Source organism: Suricata suricatta, chromosome 1 (genome assembly GCF_006229205.1).
Source record: "Suricata suricatta isolate VVHF042 chromosome 1, meerkat_22Aug2017_6uvM2_HiC, whole genome shotgun sequence".
Taxonomy (NCBI): Eukaryota; Metazoa; Chordata; class Mammalia; order Carnivora; family Herpestidae; genus Suricata; species Suricata suricatta.
In genome coordinates this window covers 171,151,550-171,175,276 of record NC_043700.1, presented here as the reverse complement: position 1 = coordinate 171,175,276, position 23,727 = coordinate 171,151,550, and positions in this window count along the sequence as shown.

Here is a 23,727-nt window from a genome sequence, read left to right as displayed (position 1 = left end):
GATGGCATTTGAAATTTTATCATGAATATCATAAATTATGTATCAAAACATTTTTGTATAGTTTTTAACTCTCTATTATGATGAATTAACCTGTTTATTTATCTCGTTGCTAGCATCACATTCTATTGCACTTTTTAGTTTTATAAGTTTTGTAATGTTTCTTTTTCAACTTTCTTCATTTTTTTTAATTTTTTACTATTCAATGCCCTTTGCAATTCCATATGAATTTCAGAATCACTTTGCTACTATAGTAAAAAAAATGCTAGGACTTTTATTAGGATGTATTGAATCTATAAATTGATTTGGAGAGAATAAAGGTGTTAATAATATTGAGTCTTCTGAACTGTGAACAGAGCACTGCATTTAGGTCTTATTTAAGTTTTCCAACAAAGTTTTGTAGTTTTCTAATAACATATCTTTTATTACATTTATCTCTAAGTGTTTATTATATCTATCATGCATTTAAATGTGTTTTTTGAAATTTTATTATTGATTCTAATACATGCAAATAATTTTGCATCTCAGTCTAGTACCCCATAGCCTTGTGCAATTCTCTTATCACTAATATTTTAGGAGATGCAATTGTATACTTCACATAAATGACCATGTTGTCTGCAATTTAAGAGTCTTACCTCTTCCTTTACAATTTAAATGTTTTTTTCTTTTTCTTGCCTTATTGTGCTGCCTACCTCTTTCAGGATGACATTTAATCTAAGTGATGAGAAAAGAGATACATGTGTTTTTTCTAATCATAAGAGAAAAAGTCTTCAGTCATTAACCATTAAGTAGAATATTAGTTACATACTTTTTCATAGATACTCTTTATTGAGTGTAAAATCTTTTCTCCATTTCTACACTGCTGACAGTCTTTACATGAAACAGATGTTAATTTTTGCTCAATGGTTTTTCTGCATCTATTGAGATGATTTTATGACTCTCTATTTTAGTTTATTATGGTGAATTGCATTGATTAGTGTTTTGAATGTTAAACAAATCTTTAATATCTAGGATAAAATTAACTTTGTAATTAAGCGTTATTATTTTCACATATTATTGTTATCCAATTTGTTAATCTTTCTTTCTTTTTAAAGTATTTCTGTGCTTATCTTTATAAGCTATACTGATCTGTGATATTATTATCCTATCATATCTCGTGAAATTTGGATATAAGAATAGTGTTAGCCTTTTTGAAGGTCCTGGGACATAGCACCATATTTTTATTTCTCTGGAACATATATGTTATATTTGTGTCCTTTCTTTGTAAAGCATTATGCATAATCTATCAGGGAGGCCATCTGGGTTTTGAGGTATGTGTGTGAGTGTGTTTGTGTGGGAAGGTTTTTAAGTACAAATTCAGTATCTTTAAATTTTAATATGTCTTTTCAGAATATTCATTTTTAGTTTTTAAGTTAATTTATTTGTTTTGGGGGAGCGGGATGGAGAGGCAAGGAAAAAGGGAGAGGGAAAACCCCAAGCAGCCCAGTGTTGTCAGTAGGGAGCCCAAACCCATGAACTGTGGGAGACTTAACCAATTCAGTCAGCTAGGCACCCTTAGCTCTTCTTTTGTGAGCTTTGATAGTATGTGTCTTTCAAGGAATTTGGTCTTTTTTTTTTTTCTGAATTTGCTAAATTTGTTAGCCTGAAGTCATTTGCAACATCCCCTTATTATACTATTATTATCTATGTAATTTATAGAGATTTCATTAGTTTTATTTATATTCTCCTTTTTGTTTCTGTTTTCATAATTTCTACTCTTTTTTTTTTTTAACTTAGTTTGGGTTTAATTTACTGTTAGTTTCTTCAGATGGGAGCAATTGAGAGCTGAGATAATTAATTGAGTCCATGCTGCTTTTCTATATAGAATTTTATTACAGCAATTACAGTACTTGTGGGGACAAGTACTTCTTTAACAGAATCTCACAAAATTTAATATGTTGTATTGTCATTTTTATTCCATTAAAAATCTGTTCTATTTCCTTCGTTTGATTGTTAGTTATAACTCTTAGTTTTCTTTTTTTAAATTTTTTTAATGTTTTATTTATTTTTGATATAGAGAGAGACAGAGCATGAGAGGGGGAGGGGCAGAAAGAGAAGGAGACACAGAACCGGAAGCAGGCTCCAGGCTCCGAGCTAGGTGTCAGCACAGAGCCTGACACTAGGCTCGAACCCACGAGTGTGAGATCTGACCTGAGCCGAAGTCGGATGTTTAACCGACGGAGCCACCCAGGCGCCCCAACTCTTAGTTTTCTAAGTTTAGTGGTTAAACTTTGGAGTTTATAGTGTTCATCTTTAATTTATGATAATTTACTTTCATGTGATAGCATACCATTTCACTTATAAAAAACATGCAACATACTTCTCTATCTTATGTTTTTTTCTATTTTCATCAAACATTCTGACATAAGTTAAATAGCTCAAACTGAGTTTTTATCATATTGATCAAATGAAGAAAATGATACATTATTATATTTTAGTTATTATGTTATGTTTTATTACGTTCAAAGAACCAATTATCTTTTAAAATTAAAAGTCCATAAAGTTACATTTCTTTTTGTTGCTCTGTTTATAATTCTACTTGTCATTATTCCTCTGTCTGAAGAACTTTGACATTTCTTGAATTAATTATACTTGTATATCTCTTATGACGAAATATGGCCATTTGTAGCAAGGTGGATGGACCTCGAGGGTGTCATGCTAAGTGAAATAAGTCAGGCGGATAAGGACAGATACCATGTTTGCACTCATAGGTCTAACAGAACAGGAGAAACTTAATAGAGGACCATGGAGAGAGGAAGGGGGAAAGAGAGTTGGGGAGAGAGAGGGACCCAAAACCTGAGAGACTATTGAATACTGAAAACAGAGGGTTGAAGGGGGAGATGGAGGGGGAAAAGAGGTGGCAGTAATGGAGGAGAGCACTTGTGGGGAAGAGACTGGGTGTTATATGGAAACCAAATTGACAATAAACCATTTAAAAATATATATATACTTGTGATGAAACCCTTCAGCTTTTATAGTTCTCAAAACCTTAGTCCTCAATTTTTTGAAAGGTATTTTCTCTTGGTATAGACTTCTAGGTTGATAGTTTCTTTCTTCTCTTTTCTCAGTACTTTAAAGATGTTGTTCTACTGACTTCTGTGTTGATTGAATTGTGTAAATCTGCTTTCTTAGGTACATAATATGTTTTTATTTTGTTTTGTTTAGCTTAGTTTTGTTTTGTTTTACTTTGGGTTCCTCGTAAGATTTTTCTTCTTATCATTGATTTTGAGAAATTTGATTATGATATGTGTTGGTGAATATTTTTTGTTGTTTCACATGCTTAGATTTTGTTGTGTTTTTGGTTCTTATATAAGTATACAGTTTTTAGTAAATTTGGAAATTTTTCAGACATTTTTTTCAAAAATTTTTGCCCTCCATTTTCTTCTTTGGGTATTTCAGTTATCTATCATTAGGATATTTAACATTATCCCACATTTCAGTGAAGCTTAATTTATTTTTTATTCTTTTTGCTCTCTGTCTCATTTTATAGTGTCTATTGCTGTCTTCAATTTCACTAATATTTTTATCCTGAAATACCTAACCTACACTAAATCCCTTATTTATATTTTTCATCTTATACATTATAATTGCTTCCATTAAAAGTTATCTAATGTTTATACTTACTCTAAATGTTTTAAATATCTAGAATTTATTTATAACAACTGTTTAGATGTATGTTTCTCCTAATTCTATCGTGAGTCATTTTTGAGCTAGTTTAATTTACTTATATTCTCATGGTTGATTTTATTTTCCTGCTTCTTTGAGTGACTGGTAATGTTTAAAAATTCTTTTTATGTTTACTTATTTATTCTGAGAGACAACGACAGAGCATGAGCAGGGGAAGGACGGACAAAGGGTTAGAGAAACAATCCCAAGCAGGCTCCACACTGTCAGTGCAGAGCTCGATGAGGGGCTTGAACCTATGAACAGTAAGATCATGACCTGAGTTGATACCAAGAGTTGGATGCTTAACTGACTGAGCAACCTAGGTGCACCGAGTGACTGGTAATTTTAATTTGATGCCAGACATTATAGGTTTTTCTTTGTTTGGTGTTAGATACTTTTGTATTCCAGTAAAAATTGTTGAGCTTTCTTATGTGATACAGTAAAGTTACCAGGAAGCAAAATTTCATCCTTTATATACACATATGGAATTTGTATCTATATATAATATATACATATTGTATTGAAGATATTGGCAATGCTCAGTCTAGGGCTAATTAGTGCTCACTCCTCAAGCAAGACTTCCCTGACTATTCTCTCTAAGGCCTCATAGATCATGATGTTTCCTACTTTGATTGGTGGGAGTAAGCACTGTATGTCATGTGAAAAGCCAGGGTACTATTCCCTCTAATCTTTATGGATGAATATTTCCTTTAACCAAGTGTTTCACAAAATTGGAAGTATAATTTAATAAGTAAGTACAATGAAATTCATGTATGAAGTGAGAAATTTTTAATAATTTAATCAATTTGGTGCTCTGCCACATCGCAGTTTTAAAAGGATATTTTATTTTGAGTTAATATATCTATATATTATAATGTGTGCAAAGGAACAACTTATAAACTCTTATAAACTACTTATTATTTTTGGTTACATGTAAATTTACTAAGGTTATTATGCAAAGCAGAAGATAAATCTATAAAACCAATCATAGCTTCTTGGATGACAATGTATCATTTGTATATTGCAGCAATGCATAAAATTTCCTTTTATTAGAGAAAACTAAGGTCATATACAATTAGCTATAGTTAGAGAACTGTGTATCAAATCTACAAAATGCAGTTCTTGGTTAGATTGGAAACTTCTTGCCCCACCTCCCTATTAGAAATGTATTATTTTAAAAGTCATAGCTATAAAGAAATAGACACACTAAAATTTTAAAGCTAAAATTATGTACAGCCTCATTTGAGGAAAAAAAAGGAGTGAATAAGAAAATGTTACATCAAAACAAAATCACTGATCCAAATATAGAAGTATAATGAATGTAATTTCTCTTTCTTTAAGAAAATCTTCACCAATAATTTCTTTCCTTTTGCTTTTCAACTTAGTTACTGCTTGCAAAGGCAATGAGTTTTTCACAGAGAAGCATTCTAGTTTCTAATGTAAAAAAGCTGTATTGTATAGTCTACTATAATGATTTTCATTGTATAACCAGATTGTAGTTCAACACTTTATCTTTGATCATAAAACCACAACTATATAATAGAGTACAAATAATGTAAATTAATTTTAATATGCAATTACATGTATAATGGTTCACCGAATAAAAGTTAAGTACAAATTAATGCTGCAGAACATAAAAAAATATTAACATACCACAATGCCTTTACTAATTTCAGCATCATCCCTGTTATTTTTCAAGATAATGATACGTATGAAGGTTCCATTTTGTTTTTCATTTCTCACTCACCCATTATTAGAAAATAAAATGGTTATTTAAAATCTCTGAAGAATAAAATGCATTGTTGATAGAACAAATTCAAACTTCATTACCAACATTTGTCATGATCGCTGGAAAGGTCTAATCACAGATTTCCATTATTATCACCACCCTCATCAGGGAGAGAAATTGCCATCCCAGAGGAGGCTATGAAGAGTAAAACCAGATGATCTGAATGGAGGAAATCTTTTCTGGGGTCAATTTAGTGAGACACCATTAAGGGAATATTCATTATATGGCAGAGACTTCTATGTATCATCTAATTCAATATTCACTAAAGACTAGAATTTAGAATCAGTGCTTGACTCTGAAGTCTGTGGTTCTGTTACTATTACATGAAGCCAAGTGATGGATACTTTTCATACTGCCAGTGGTTGTGAAGTATCTTAATACTTTATAGTGAGTTTTTACTCTACTCTGGGTCCCAGTTTTTCATTAGGGAGTTTAGGTATGAAATGTGATTAATACAACAATAATTTCATCTTGAGTTATTTTGTCATGACTTTACAAAAAAACACTGTCAGAGTGCTACATATGGTGAACAATAATAAGAGTAGTGGCAATAAAAATTTTAAATAATTATTACTTGAATTCAGATTCTTCTAAGTAATTGAATTAATTAGTAAATATTAGGTTTTCAATTACATTTACTTGAGAGTGTGCTTCAGACTCTCTCTGTCCCAGAATACTTTACTTGGTCTTTGGTCCTTTATCAGTTTTTTTGTCTCTATACCTTAATAATCTATAGCATGGAAATGGCATTTTAGAATCATTGTTATTTATATTATCATTATTATTTAATGCATTGACTTATATCTTATATCATATATAAGACTTATATCTTAGTTTTTAATGTGAATGTGAATCAAATGAATATCTTTTATTTTCATCATTAAATGTTCCTAAATTTATGCACAATTTATAGTTATATCATGCATGTTTCTCATTCACTTAGTCATTCTGATATTCACTAATTTATTCAACAAGTAATAATGGAACAACTACTATATAGGAAGGGGTGGGAGACATCCTCCAACTGTGTAGGGCAAGAATGAGATGTACTGAACCTCGGTGATAAATTATTCAAAAGCCCCCAGTAGACTTGAGAGATTAGAACCTCTTCCTCTGCCTGAAAAACCAAGGTTCAAAGCTAACTCGAAACAGTCATATTGCGGTCAAATTTGACATGTGTATAAAGGCTAAAAGTGTTGGGAGTGGGTTTTAACAAAATAGGGATAAACTTCTAATCCTAGATGCTTTCTCATGAATCCTAAAATATAGATACGCTATATATTTATTACACATATTATGTATTATATTTATAATTTATACTATATTCATATTACATATCATATTTATACCTTTATTAACTTTGGAAAATCTAGTCAATGAGCTAGAATTCTTTTTATTTTATTTTTTAAATCACATTAATGGAGTTCTTTTTACTGAAAGTAAGATTTACCAATTGCAACCTGGGGCAAATTATTCAACCTTTCTAGGCTTCAGTTTCTTTATCTTAAACTGAGTATAATAGTATCACATAGTATTTAACCTACGTACACTTGTGTAATTTAAATGAGTTAATTCAAAAAAAGCACATAGAACATTTATTGATTGTGAAAGTGCACCCTAAAAATATTAGCCACTGTAGGTAGTATTAATATAGTCAAGTAGCGGTGAGGTGTTGTTTCAGTGATTAGTCTTTCTTCTTTTTTTTTTTTCAATGATGGGCTTTGTCTTCTTTGTTTATTTTATATTTGTTTAGGAGCATACATGCATCCATATTCTACTCTCCTCCCTGCATGAGTAGTACCTTGTTAATAGTTTTGCAACACCACCAACCCCTCTGCAGTATAATTTTTCAATATGCTGCTGACTTATTAAGAGCCTGTATATGTTCTTTTTAGCACGAGATGTTCATGTGTATATGTGGTGCTGATTTTATTTAAAAATAGTTTGAGGTACCAATTATATAATCAAGGGTCCTTTTACTTTTTGGGTTAAGGTACATTCTGGTTTATTTACAATAACCAGTAGTGTGCCTGAAGGCATCCAACTCTGGTTCTCGGCTCGGGTCTTGATCTCAAGGGTTCCTGAGTTTGATTCCCGCAAAGAGGTTTCCAAAGTCAGTGTGGAGCCTACTTAGGATTTTCTCTCTCTCCCTCTTTCTCTGTCCCTCATCTGCTTGCACTCTCTCAGAATAAATAAATAAACTTAAAAAATAAAAATTAAATAATCAGTGACAGAGGATTTGGCGGTACAGAAACTTAGGGATCAGTCACTAAAGACTTTCTTTTAGTCTTTTACTCAGCATTTCGATATCACTACATTAGTTCATGCCCTTTTCCTCTCCCACATATCTAAGTATCTCTGGATTCTATGCCCGGAATGGGAGAACACATTTGCCTACAATTCTGCATCTGTTAAAAAGGATTCGAGAGTGGTTGTGGTGTTTTAGTTCTTTAGCATAATTGGTATCCAATAACCACTCCAATTCAACTTGTCTTTAGTTGTTCTTTCTTCCTGATTAGTAAGTAGCAATAAATAACACACTGATAACATTTTGAACATACTTATCACACAGAAATAAATGTTGCACTAATTTCTATTATTTTAAGTTTATCTTTGAGATATATATTTGCTTTTATCTTTTTTCTAATTTTTAAATGTTTTATATATTTAAAAGCATGAGCAGGAGTTGGGGAGGGAGATGGAGAGAGGAGAACAGAAGATCTGAAGCAGGCTCTGCACTGACAGCAGCAAGCCCAATACTGGGCTTGAACTCACAAACTGTGAGTTCATGACCTGAGCCAATGTCAGATCTCAACCAACTGAGCCACCCAGGTACCCCTTATATTCACTTTAACCTTATCAGTTTGAGGATAATGGTTAAACCCTAACTTAGTACTTTAATATTTTTAAAAATTTTCTCTTGAAAGAGTGGGAAAAATATATGGCAGGGATTACTTATTTCTCACATTGTAAACATTGCTTTAAATAAGTTATATGTCCTGGCTATGCTTTGATAATTATTTTGATGCTTGCATATTGTATACCTAAATATATGTTTTCTTTTAGATTGCTTGAAAGAAATATTCTTTACAAATTAAAGATATTACTTTTTAGTCTATAACCCCAACTCAAATACAGACACAGGCATTTGAGGAAGTAGCCAATTTTTAAAGATTTGTGTAGAACGATTTTCAGGGTGAACATTATTGAGTCCTTAAGTGAAAACTCTAAGGACTGGAACTACTAATTTTGCTTAGGACAAAATTTAATGTTTCAGGAAGTGTGAATGGGTCTAGGTCTTTATAAAAGAGGGAAACAAAAAAGTTACTTATCACACTAAAAAAAGGGGGGCATGCTTGGTTATAAAAAAAATCACAACTGCATCTTTAAATAAATCTCAATATTTAACTAATTGGCAACAAATACTTATATTGATTATACTATCTTAAAAAAATCATGTCAACTATTAAGAACTTAAAGATAGAACTGACCTTAAAGACTCTACAATATTTGTGGAGACAATATACGTACATGTCAAAATAAATATCTAATCATAGTCAATATATATAGAACCATTTAAATGGTCTCTTACCAAGTGTCTCTTTCAAGTAATGATCATCTTTTATTAGCTACTGTATATCATGAGCTGGGAGGTTTTCTTACTGCTTAATAGTAGAAAGGAAATAATTTATTCTTGTTTCGTCTCAGCATACACACAAGGTGAACAGCCGTCTCTCAAAAATGTCTATTCTATTTTAATCGACCTTTCACCCTTTTAGAAATTGAATCCTTAAATAGACGTTAATGAAGAACTTTTAAAATCATTGTCAAAGTTTAATTTACAATTGATGTTACCTAAATTTTCAATTAACCCATGACACCACACCAACATTACAACTTCACCAGTTTTGCTTAGAGTAAAAACAGAGGTCTGCTTGTTATAAATTGTGTAAAGGAAAACCACAAGACCAAAAAGAAATCACTTACGCCAAGTTCACAAAATCAGGGCTTACTACCTAATCTAATTGTGGCTTCAATCTCCCACCCCTCCACTCCCCCCCTCAAGCCCCCGAAATGTAAATTCCTGTCAAGCCAGGAATTTTCTCATCAGTACCAGTGAGGTAATCCATCATGTTGTCTCTCTCTAGTACCCAAAGGAAGATTAGGTCATTTGGATGATGAACCCTAGTACCCCCTCAGAGATGGTGACCTTGCCTGGGACAATTCTTTTCCTTTGTTAATACTTTTCTTTCCTTACCCTCCTTCCTATGAAAGCCTTCCATTTATTTCAACTCTTAGGAGCTCCTCTCTATCTGCTGGATGGACAGGATGCTGCTCAAATCATGGATCACCTAATTTACGGATCTTCAAATTTACTTGGTAGAATTTTTTTAAGCAAAGTCAATAGAGACATGTATGATCATGAAGAATCTCAGAAAGTGAGAATCATTTCAGAATTATATAAAATAAATGACGATTCTATTTTAACACATAGTATTTTTGACCCCTCACAAATGCAGTTACAAAGTGAAAACAGATTCTATTGCTCATAGTTTAAAGAAAAAGTGAAATTTGTGTTTAATAATTTCACCAAGTCTGAAATAATGAAAACAATACAGAGAACATAATGATCTTCCAACCTCAGTTGGTTGTTACTGGAAACCCAAAGAGCTATTATATGACAGCTGAACCAAGAGGCAAACTAACATATTTTTTCTTTGCAAATATTTGTCTACATTAAATTATGATCCAGAAATTCAACAAAAATGGAAAGATTCTGAATAACTAATCAAACAATAGTTCTCAACATATTTTATACACTTTAAGCTATGGAATTTAGGTGCCTGAGACAGCAGGATTTTAACTTAGAGCTGAGAGAAGAGCTGAGCAGAGGAGGGGTAAGCAGCATACCCAACATTTGTAGATATATATTCAATTAATAGAGAGAGCTATGTTTGAAGATTGCTATATTTGTTATTCCATCAAATTTTAGATAATGATTGCTCAGTTATTTGTAAACAAAATATTTTCTATTTGTAATCCTAATACTAGAAATAAAGTTCAAAGACACTGATGAGCTTGGCTAAAGTTACAATTGCTGAAGATGTTTGTAAATATCTTGGAAAAACTGAATTTCTTCTCACCGCCATTTCATACCTATCTCTAGATTAAAGGTCTATATTGGATTTCAAAGAGCCATCTTACAATGATAGAAAAGATGTTCTTTCTTCTTCTTTGGGCTACTCTTTTGCAAGTGTCTTGGGTTGTGGCATAAACTGCAGCTTCTTCTGGAATCTCCTCTATGACCTCCATTCAGGTATATTTGCCCCTTCCTATTCCTCAAGCTTCTTACTGCCAGCATGTACATTTTTTTTTCACTCAAAACTTAACAAAACAAAACAAAGACATGGGCAAACAAACAAGTAAAAGCATCTGTATCCACAAAATATCTCTTAAACTATTATTTTTTTTCAAGTTGCAGTCAACCTTCTCATTTATTTACTCAGTGTACATTCTCATCATTAGCTCAAGTTTTCTCTTCAACATGCTACAAAGTGGCTTCCATTCAACATCAGCGAAGCTTCTCTGAATGTGTTTAATATCTACATCTATACTATACATCTATATTATATTCATAATAGGCCAATATATAATTAATATACAAATTAGTTAATTAACAATGTTAATATATATAATTAATATATAAACACTAAATTCATTTTTTAGATTAAAAATTCTTTTAAATATTTATTTATTTTTGAAAGATAGAGAGACAGAGCATGAGCAGGACAAGGCCAGAGAGGGAGACCCAGAATCTGAAGCAGGCTTCAGGCTCTGAGCTGTCAGCACAGAGCCGAATGCAGGGCTTGAACTCTGAAACTGCATGACCATAACCTGAGCCAAAGTCAGCTGCTGAACCGACTGAGCCACCGAGGTGCCCTTATTTTTGAATGTTAAAACAGCCTTGCATATCTGGAATTGGATAAATCCACTTAGGATCAGGTACCAACTCAGGAAGTCTTCTCTCAGCACACCTTTCAACATGGTGCTGGTGTCCTTGCTAATACAGTAAAGCAAGAAAAAAACAACAACGAACGCACAAATTGGGAAGAAAGATACATAATTGTCATTGTTCAAAAATGGCCTGAATATCTATGGAGAAAATCTAAAAAATTTTGACAAAAACACTTCTGAAACTAACACCTGATTATAGCGAGGTTGCAGGATACGTGGTTAATGTGGAAAAGCCAATAGGTTTTCTATACTCTAACAATGAATACATGGAATTTGAAACTAAGCACACCATAGTGCTTATTTTACCAGTCCCCCAAATTAGATTAAATACATGCAGTAAAAAATCTAACAAAATATGTATAAGATCTATATAAGGAAAACTACAAAATTCTTTTTTTAATGTTTTATTTATTTTTGAGAGAGAGAGAGAATGTGAGCAGGGAAGGGGCAGAGAGAGAGAGAGACACAGAATCTGAAACAGGTTGTAGGCTCTGAGCTGTCCACACAGAGCCAGACACAAGATTCGAACCCAAAGCCCTGAGTTCATGACCTGAGCCAAAGTCAGACATTCTACCCACTGAGCCATCCAAGTGACCCAGAAAACTACAACATTCTTAAGAATAAAATCAAAGAAGATGCAAGAAAATAGAAAGTTAATGCATACTTTTGGATGGAAAGAATGGAAAGACACAATATTCTCAAATGCCAGTTCTTCTTAACTTGAACTATGGATTCAAGGCATTATCAATTAAATCCTAGCAAGATTTTTTTTAGTGAATATTGACAAGGTGACAGTAAACTTTGTATGGAGAGGGATATGTTTACAAGAATAGGTAGCATAATATTGAAAGAGAAGAACAAAGTTAGCAGACTAATGCTACCTGACCTCACAGTTTTTTATAAACTTAGACAATATATATAATCGAACAGTATAGCATTGGTGAAAGAGTTTACAAACAGACCAATGGGACTGAACAGGGGGCCCAGGAATTTACTTAATGAATTTAATCCACTAATTTTTGATGACGAAATAAAGGAAACATAATGCAGTAAAAGTAGTCTTTACAGTAAATGGTACTAGAACAACTGAACAGACACATGCAAAAAAAATCTCCTCCAGGTATTTTAACACCTGTCACAAGACTTAACTCAAAATAAAATATAGACATAAATGTAAAAGACAAAACTATAAAACTCTTACAAGGTAACAAAAGAAAAAAACCTAGTTGGCAGTGCCTTTTTAAATATAACACCAAAGCCGTGATTTTTTAAAAAATAACTGATTAGCTAGACTTCACTACGATTAAAAATAATATTCTCTGTGGAAGACAACATCAAGAGATGAGAAGAGAAGACGTAGACTGGAAGAAAATATTTCTGAAACATTAATTGGATAAAAGTTTGTTATCCAAAATTTACAAAGAACTCTTAAAATTAACCACCAATAACCCAATTAAAAATGGTCTAAACATTCTAATGGACACCTTACCAAAAATATAGAAATGCAAAATAAGTATATGAGAATGTCATCCACATCATAGGCCATAAGAGAAATACATACAAAAAAAAGAACGAGATACCTCTGCACACATATCATGGAGAATAAAATTCAGAAGCTGACAACAGTAAGGGCTAAGGACGTAGAGCAGCATGAGGTCTCATACATGGCTAGCCATAATACAAAGTGGTACAGTCACTTCGGGAGACAGTTTTGTACTTTCTTACAAAACTAAGTATACCCTTATCCTATGATCTTGTCATTAAACTTTTTATTTAATCAAACAATTTGAAATTTTATGTTCTTACAAAAATCTGTATACATTTGTTTATAGCTTTATTCATAATAGCCAAAACTTGATATTAACCAAGATGTCCTTCAGAATGTAAATAGACAAATACACTGTGGTGAATATAGAGAATGGAATATTAATTAATGCAAAAAATAAGTGAGCTATCAAGGCATGACAAGACATTGTTAAACTTTAAATGCACATTACCAACTGAAAGAAGCCAATTTAGAAGGGCCACAAACTGTATGATTCTAATTATATGACATTCTGAAAAAGCAATATGGTGGGATTAATAAAATGTAGAGTGGTTGGAGGTGTGGAGGATAGAGGAGATGAATAACCAAACCATGTAGGATTTTTAGGGCTTTGAAAATACTCTGTATGATCTTATAATACAGAGTATCTATCATTATATATTGCCCAAACCCATGGACTGTATAACACCAAGAGTAAGTCCTGAGGTAAATAATAAACTTTGGGTGATTATGATGTGTCAATGCAGATTCATCCTTGGTCAAAAATAAATGTGAGTCATGTTGATAATGGGAAAACCTATGCATGTGTAAGGACAATAATATATGAGAAGTCTCTGTATCTCTTCTTCAGTTTTATTCTAAATATAAAACTACTCTGTACAGAAGACCATGGAAGAGAGGAAGGGGAAAAAAAGTTACAAAGAGGGAGGGACGAAAATCATAAGAGACTCTTAAATACTGAGAAACGACTGAGGGTTGATAGGGAGTGGGAGAGAGGGGAAAGTGGGTGATGAGCATTGGAGGATGACACTGGTTGGGATGAGCACTGGGTGTTGTATGGAAACATTTGACAGTAAATTCTATTTTTTTTTAAAAAAGAGCCCCTTCCTAGGGCCACCTGGGTGGCTCAGTCAGTTAACCATCCATCTCAGCTCAGGTCATGATCTTGTGACTTGTGGGTTCAAGCCCTACATTGGGCTCTATCTACACTAACAGCTCAGAGCCTGGAGTCTCCTTTGGATTCTGTGTCTCCTTCTTTGTCTGCCTTCCCCCTGCTCTTTCTCTCTCTCTCCCACTCTCTCTCTCTCTCAAAAATGAATAAACATTTAAAAAAAACCTGCTCTGTACAACAATGAAGTAAAAAAATTACATACATGAAATTTAAACAATTATCTTTTTAAAAAAGTGTATAGACTTCCCAGAGGCCCACATTATTCATCTTTGCCTTATGAAAATGATGAAAATTTCTTGAGGATGTATCATTAAAATAAGAGTGTATAATCCTTTGTTTTTGTACAAATCTGTTTTAATCCACTTCACGTTAATCAGAAGGGAGCAAGCAAGTCTAATGAAAATAGAGTTCTTTATACTTATACTTCAAGATAAAATAAAATAAAACAAAAAAGAAAATAGAATTCTTTGGCAATATGCCATAGGATCTATAAATTCCCAACAAAGATGACCTGTGTCATAAGAGAACTAGGAGGCTTCTATCTTAAAATTCGAGGATATTGTCTTCAAAATTCTCTGCTAAGTAACTATTAATCATTGCCTATAATGGCTCTGGTGATTAATAATTCTTTTATATAATTATAAATTTTATTGTTTATTTAATATAGATAATCTTGAGCCTTGAACTAGAATTTGAAGACTGTAACTAATGGAGAGAGCAAATGATTAATAATAGCAAACTATTGAATTAATGATGATCTGATCTGCAAACATGGTCATACTATATTGTGGGCACATGAAAAGTAGACAGTGAGGGACGCTTGGATGGCACAGTTGGTTAAGTGGCTGACTTTGGCTCAGGTCATGATCTCGTGGTTCGTGAGGTCAGTTGAAGCCCCACATTGGGCTATGTGCTACAGCTCAAAGCCTGGAGACTTCTTCAGATTCTGTGTCTCCTTCTCTCTCTGCCTTTCTCCTGCTCACTCTCTGTCTCTGAAAAATAAGTAAACATTAAAAATTTAAAAAAAAATAAAAAGTAGACAGACAAAAGTTGGCAAAGATTTAGAGAGCATTTCTTGGAGAGAATGGTCAGTTATATAAATCTTGGGCATAAACTAATGTAAAAGGATTTATAGCAACTGCATGTATTTTAATGTCCTAAATCACTGTGGCCAGGTGGTGACTCAGACAGGAAGTGGTGAAGGTAGGTCGAGGGGCAATATCTGGTACATATTGAATGAACAGGGTGATATCCAAACACCCCTGCAAATGTGGCTCTAAAGAGGAAAAACAATTATGTTTTAATGCCATGATGAAAGAAGCTTTTGAAAGGCAACTTTGAGTTTTGTTGGCCAACTTCTATATAATCAATTAGATTGACTTTGTGACAGTCCAAATCAGTCATTACGATGAGTAAAAACAATGAATCGACCCTGCTACAATCCAGTGTTTGGGTCATACAGGCATGAACTATGTTTATATGTCTGAAGTAAATGGATGAATAAACAGCAGTAAGGTCAATATGTTTCACTGGTCTAGGGTGCTTAATTTAGAATCCCAATAGCATCCAAACTGATGTGCTGTGGATCATTAGGACAGCCAATCACAAACTGCTCTAGGAATTAAGCCATAGTGCTGGAACATGTATGAGGGTATACAGTTGAGTAGATCTTGAAAGAGCTTTTGTTTATTTGTGTATGTGTTAATGACTTATTAATCATCCCTTTCTACTATCCATACCCTTTCTTCCCAAACTTGTAATATTTGTCCTAAAATCTTCTATACACTAAATCTCCTATACTACCTAAAAATAGTCCAATATTGGAAAAAATGGTATATCTATTTATAGTCCCCTACGATGCTGTGATATATTTCCTTGATAAATAAAGCAGATTTAGAGATCTGTAAAAATCATGCATTTAATTTAATTCTATTATTTACTCAAAAAATCTTCCTCTATGACACGTAGAGGTTTTAAAAAATATAACTTCTACTCTTTTCCCAGACTATTTCCAAAATCTCTATATTTCTTTAAGAGTAACTTTTATCCATTGCCTCTTTAGGTGTTCTGCTGTATCTCTCTCTTAAAACATCTATCAGAGTCACAAACCATGTTACACCTTTCTGGCATATCATAATGGAGATTGGAATAGTTTGACAAGACCACCCTCTTTCAGGCCGTATGCTATTGTTTCTGAACAAAATTATTTCTTACATTTTTCACAGCCGGTGACTTTTATATGTACACATATATTTGTGCTTACTAGTGTTTCAAGGTTATTCTTTAATAAAAAATAAACTTACCTTGCAAAATTGTGGAGATTCAAGGTCTCACCCCTCCCCCAATGTTTCTGAATATAATTTACATGGCCTTTTTTTTTTGCTTTCTTTCAATCTCGAGCATAGTCATAAATTGTTGCCTGTAAATCCAAGACAGTGAAAATAAATTTATCATACATCAAATTTTATGTTATGAAAAGAATGAATTTATATAGAATTTAGCAGTATGTATGCATGTATATATTTATGTGTACAGGAGCTATATTTACAGGTGATATATCTATATCTGTCATCTATCCATACACACATACACACACACACACATGCATACAGAATGACAGCAGTGACAGTACCCACAGACTACCAGTGATTCTACTGAATACAATTTATTTTTTATTTATTCATTCAACAAATACCATTATACCTCCATCATATTTCTAGGCAATTTTATGACCTACAAGTAGAGAAAAATATAAAACAAATAAAGCCCTTGCCCTAATGGTATTAAATCTTGGTGGAAGAGATAATGAACACTTAATAAAATGTGTAATATGACATCAGATAGCTTTTGAAAAAAAACTATGAAGAGTAACACTAAGAAAAAACTAGAAAGTAGTATCCCATTTTAGATAGTTTGGTGAGGACACTTTCCTCTGATACAGTGAGCTGATTCTTATATATGAATGAAATGAGAAAGAGCCAGAAATCCACGTGGAGAAAATGATCCCACACAGACTTCATTAGGGCTTTGTGTCAGAAAAGTACAAGAGGCACATGTCCAAGGGATAGCAAACATACCACTGTGATGGCAGCATAGTGAACAAAAAGTGGAGTCATTTTTGATGATGGTGGGAAGATAACTAACAATAGAAAAGACTTTGTAAGGCCTGCAAAAATGCAATGTGTATTGGTCAGGTACTACCACAATGATTGTGGGTAACGAACCACCATGAAAACAGAGCTGTGAAAAAATTGACATATATGTTTCCCTTCTACATCTGAAGATTGGCTAGGGTTCACCTGGGCTCATGGACATAGTCCCAAGTGGTGGGTTGGATTCAATATATCCAATATAAAGCCCTCCTCAGGTTATTACATTTCTTTTAAAAATGTTTATTCATATATTTACTCAGAGAGAGCGAGAGGGAGAGAGAGAGAGAGAGGGAGGGAGAGAGAGAAAGCACAGGAAGGGAGGGGCAGAGAGAGAGGGAGATGGACTCCCAAGCAGCCTCCATGTTGTTAGCACAGAGCCTGATGCAGGGCTCCATCTCATGGATATGAAATCATGATCTGAGCTGAAACTGAGTTGGGTTCTTACTTGAATCACCCAGGGGTCCCAGATTATCCCACTTATATTTCCTATTCTGGACCTATCTCTATGTAAAAGTAAATTATTTGTGTTTGTTTTCCTCTTTTCTCCTGGATAAAAACTATTGAAACACTGATAGTAGGTACTTTTTCACTACTGTAGCACTTGTGGGTAAGGCAGTGTGTGGAGCTAAGGAGATACTTAATACCATATTTTCATACTGGAGAGGTTTTTTAATTAAAGCCATTGTTAGGTGGATAGATGACTCTGATGTATTCCTCTGTAATTACCTCTTCAAATTTGCTTATAAACTTGAAAATAAGCATCTTTCTTATGCTTGCCTTGTGTAAACCTGTAGCCCAACCAGAATTAAGTCAATATATAGTGTGACTTAGCTCCTTGCAAGTTTCATCTCCTAGATCAAGGTTTGGCAAACATTTCCTGTAAAATCCCAGATGGCAAATATTTTATTCTTTGCTGTCACAGGTAAGCAACTCTGCCGTTGTCGTACAAAAACTATCATGGAGGATACATAAATGAATGGATGTGGCTGTGTTCCAAAGAATCTTTATTTACAAAAACATGTGGAAGGCCAGATTTAATCTCCTGGTCAGAGTTTGCTGATGCTGATGCTGTTCTAGGAGACACACATATTATTTTTTCCCCTTAGTTTTAATTTGAAATCCAATAATAAGTTAACATACAGGTTATTTTCAGATGTGTAACACCTGGTGCTCATCACAGCAAGTAACACTCCTTAATTTTCATCACCTACTTAACCCAACCATCCCTCGCCCCATTTCCCTCTGGTAACCATTAGTTTGTTCTCTGTAATTAAGAGTCTGTTTCTTGGTTTGCCTCTCACTTGTCCCTCCTATGATCAACTAGAAATGTTTCCTGAGGCAAAGGAAACAAAAGCAAAAATAAACAATGGGATTTCATCCAAATACAAAGCTTCTGCATAGCAAAGGAAACAACAAAACTAAAAGACAACTTACAGAATGAGAGGAGATATTAACAAATACAAGATCAAATAAAGGGTTAGTATACAATATATAAAGAACTTCTAAAACTCAACACCCCCCCAAAATCCAATTAAATGGGCAGAAGACATGAATAGAGATATTTCCAAAAAAGGCAACCAGAAGCCAACAGACATATGAAAAGATACTCAGTATTACTCATCATCAGGGAAATACAAATCAAAATTACAATGGGATAGGACTTCACACCTGTCAGAATGGCTAAAATTAACAATGCATATTACTTATTTTTTATATTATTCCTATTTACCCCTGTAGTATGTTTTCCCATATGAAACAGATGTTGCATCCTGTGGATATAATAAATGAGCTCACATATTTCTGTTTCATAGGGTTCCTCAAAGCTCTTGTAGTGAGTGTTTTCACTGCAGTAGTGAGAAAGTGAGAAAGTCACGTACTACCAGTGTTTCAATATAGTTTTCATCCAGGGGAAAAGAGGAAAACATCTGATTTCTGATTGCTGCTTTATGCCTACTGCCACATCCCTTTTGTAGTGACTAAAGTCCATAGGTGAGAACATCAGTGTCCCAGTGGAAGGTAATATACCCTGATGCCCATTTGGCTTAAATTCTCAGTTTCAATGCAGTGCTGTTCTTGGAATCCTTCATAGGTTAACTTACTCCATGTTCTAACCACAGATAAGGATATCATGACTTTCTTACTGCATTATGTGGTACTCATGTCAGTGTTGCTTATAGTACAGTGTGTCTTAAAGATTTCATCCAAGAAAGTGACTTTTGTTTTTTGTTTTGTTTTGTTTTTGAGCCCCTGAAATAATAACTCTTGGATTAGTCAGGGTTAGAAGCTAATGCAGAGTAACAAAAACAAAACAAAACAAAACTATCTGTTGTGTTCTCTTTAGTCAATTCATTAGATGTGCACAGAGAATGAGCAATGTACCTGCGTTGCACAAAATAAATGATATTGGCAGTTGCTACTGAAAAATTAATCCATGAATTATGCCCAATTATGACAAATTTTAGATATCCTACCCTTCGGTCAGCCACAACTGGTTGGTCATAAGTTTGTTTGCTAAGCTTACAGTTTAGGAGAGGAAAACAGGAAAGGTTTATGGTGGAAGTTTGATTCTCATGTAGTTGCTTCTGTAGGGATGGACTGAGCAATCTTTGTCCTACTCTCCCCTACATTCTCTTTGGAGTCCATGTCTCCACAGATAATTCTCACAGGTACAGGTTATATCCCCGGAAGAAGAAATACCAGATTTGGGGGCAAGTTTGAATCAGAAGAGTTATCCTGAGGACCCTAATATAGCCAAAGAGGACACTACATTCTCCAAATTAACTTTACATATACTTAAACTGATATTTCACATCTATCAGCTGCATTCAGCATTTATATATTATGAGAGGTTCTGAACTTGGATGAAGGCGATCAGGTAATTTATTAACTTTCTTGAACTCTATCATTTATTATCCAAGTACAATGTCTTGATGCAGTTCAAACAGGCATAGGAAAAAAAAGAAAAAAAAGCCCACTATGATTAACTTACAAAGCAAATTTGGCGTCCTGGTAACTGGAAACATCACAAAACCATATGATTACTCCTCTGCATTACATACATAGTTCTTTAAAAATGATTCCAAGAAGCATCTGTATTCATTATAGAGTAACATAAGAAATAAATGCAGAAGATATGCTGAATATTTTTCATTGCATTTGTAGGAGAAATTTCCTTGTCCCAATTGATTTAATAGATTGTGCTACCTTAGGCATAATCCAGCTAGAAATTCCCTAGCTGGTGAAGTTGATATGTGAGCCTTTTAATGTGTTTTCATTTTCTTAAATGTTAGGTGGAGAAACAAATGAGATTGAAAGTAATGAGGCATGGATTCTTTTTTTTTTTTCTTCCTAGCAGAAAGCATTACATTATAAAGGTAATAAACTCTTTTAGGAATAAGGACACCTGTCACAATTGGTGCAAAAAAGAGAGAAGCAAAGTGACTAACATGCTGATAAGTTTTCATTGTTATTATTATGTTGAACCTCTTATTTTCTTTGTCCCATTTTATGTAGTCTGTGAGTATTTTTTGAACTATTTTTTTCTTCCCTCCTAGTCTCAATTTTTGATCTATTTGTTGCACTCTTCAGGAAACCTTGGATCGTGGCATAATTGCATGCCAAGGTCAAAGTCATAGAAGCACAGAGAAAACTAGTATCATGGAAGCAAATGTATTGTGTCTAGATTTCAGGTGACACTCCTAGGTTTGCATTATTTAATGATTCTCTTCAAATTAATTTTTACAGTCAAATATTCTGTTCATGAAGGGTTTCTCCTGTCAAAGAATTTCTTCAATGAATTTTTGTGGAATTTATATTTCAATAAATAAATTTCTGTTTATTAATCTGGTTGGGAAAAAGGAGACATAGGGCTGAAAATAATGTATATGAGTAACTAATATATTGTTAATTAAAATGGCATTTCCTGAATTTAAAGTAAAAATACCACTAACACTTGAATACCTTAGCAGAGAATATTTTATATATTATTCAGATATTATTAATCTTTAAAGTCTAAAGAGATCAGAGGTCTTAAAGTGCTTCAAACAATTATTCTGAAATTTAACACTGTGTGAGATGGTAGACAATTAAAAGTATGTACAATTGGTCTTGGTTGGGGTTCTTAGGTCCAAGCATCTCTTGCAGGCAGTTCTTTTTTTGTAATTCTGTGACAATAATTTATTTACCTGTCCTTTGATTTCCTCTTAAAACATTTAAGGTAAAACGCAGTAAATAAGATAATACCATGGAGATATTTATAGAAATGTTTATTATATTCATTATGTTAATTTATTGAAGATTCCATTTTTTTGTATTTTACAGTGAGGTCAGAATAATTCTTACTTAGATCTTAAGTCCTTTGTGAAGGACAGGAGAGGCCATATGTCAGATTGGGCATATTTTTGCAATAAGTACACTCCCTTTCAGTTATGGAAACAGAAAGTTAGAGTTCAATTACAGCTTTCATGAGGCTCCAGACTGATGCCTGTCATTAAACTAGCTGCATGTAACCATGAGTTTGAAAAAGCATTCATGGTGACACACTGTATCATTAACAAAACAAGTTGGGGAACAGAGGCTATGCCATTATTACATAAGTATCCGTGCAAATGAGATGTTCTGCTCTGTTCAGTGGTGAGATTAATTTTTATTTTCTATTGGGAGATTTTTTTTTTTTTTGCTATCAATACATAGTACAGGAGAAGCAGTCAAATACAGAGACAACTTTAGCATGATGCTAAATTTTAAGTGAAAGAAATTAATCTCTAATTCCAGTTTTCCTGATTATTAATTGATTGATGCTTAATGAACTATCATAACAAACAGAAAAAAAGTATCTGAGTTTGGAGCTTCTACACATAAACCACATAGCATCATAACAAATTAAACTAACATAGTAACACCTATCAGAATGGTTCTAAGTAGTAACTAAGCCGAGAACAGTGTGGGGGGACCTGTATCAGATACTATGTTAAGTTTTAATAAATTATAACATTATTCAAAATTAAGCACTATATCCATGAATTAATTTTTGGTTATTCACTTTTATTGTCTATTTTTATTATTATTATATTATTTATTATAATATATAAATATATTATGCTATATAAATAATTATATTTATTTTATATAAGTACATTATATAAATATATTATATAAATAATTGTTATGTCTATGATTTATTACATTAGTAGTAGTAATAATCTATTATTATTTATTTCTATAAGCATTTATAGGTGCTATTCTTCTTTAAATTTATTTATCCAACTTTCAATAATATGATTATAAATTTGCTGGAATGGCTGCTGCATCAGAATATAGAGTCAGAACAAGGAACACGAGGGATCATTGGATATGTGATTGTCTAAGTTGGCTGCTAATCCGAATTTCAGGGGAGGTTTTTGAGAACATTAACTCCTATGACCACCCTAAGAATTTTTATTCACCGAGACAATAGTACTAAGATAGTAATCAAGTATGCAGCTAGATTTGGGACCTCTTCCAAAGCTCACACAAATCTTGTCTCTAAACTTAAGCGTGTGTGCTTTCTTTTTTTGCCTAAAAGGCAAGCTATTCGCTCATTTTATAAATAGATTCTGACCCACCTGGGTGGGTCAGTTGGTTGAACGACTGACTCTTAATTTTAACCCAGTTATGATCTCACAGTTGTGGGACCCAGCCGTGGATTTGAGCCCCGTGTCAGGCTCAGCACAGAGCACAGACCCGTCTTGGGATTCTCTCTTTCCCTCTATCTCTGCCCTTTCTCTTCTTGTGCTCTCCCTCTCAAAATAAATAAATAAACTTTAAAAAGTAGTATCTTGTCTGGGGAGTTGATAGAAATGAGAAGAAAGCAATGGATCTGCTCCTCTTTCCATGGTCTTGGTTCAATTTCATTCCTTATTTCTTATAAAAAATCAAATTATCAATCAGTTTAACATAAGAAATGTGGAAATAACAAAAATGTACCTAATTTCATCATTTATTTAGTAAACCTCTACTAACACTAGGTATGTTAAAAACCCCGGTGGCATTGAAAGGTAGTAAGAGAGTAACATAGAAACATGGAGAGTGAAATCTTCCTCTGTACCTAGTTTTTCTTTCCTGAATTGTCTAACAGGACTCCAGAGGACCTGTCTGACCCTGCACTCTTGCCAAACCTTGTTTTTCATCTTTCTTTCTTTGCCTGTGCCCTTTTATCTGACCCTGTCACCCAAAATTTCATACTTCTTGAATTTATCAATGATCTCCTCAAGTTATTTCAGTTTAGTGACGTAACAAAGAAACTAGGACTCTACATAAGAGATAAAACCCCACGTTGATGCAAATACAACTCCTGTTTGTGTTTTAAAAGGGG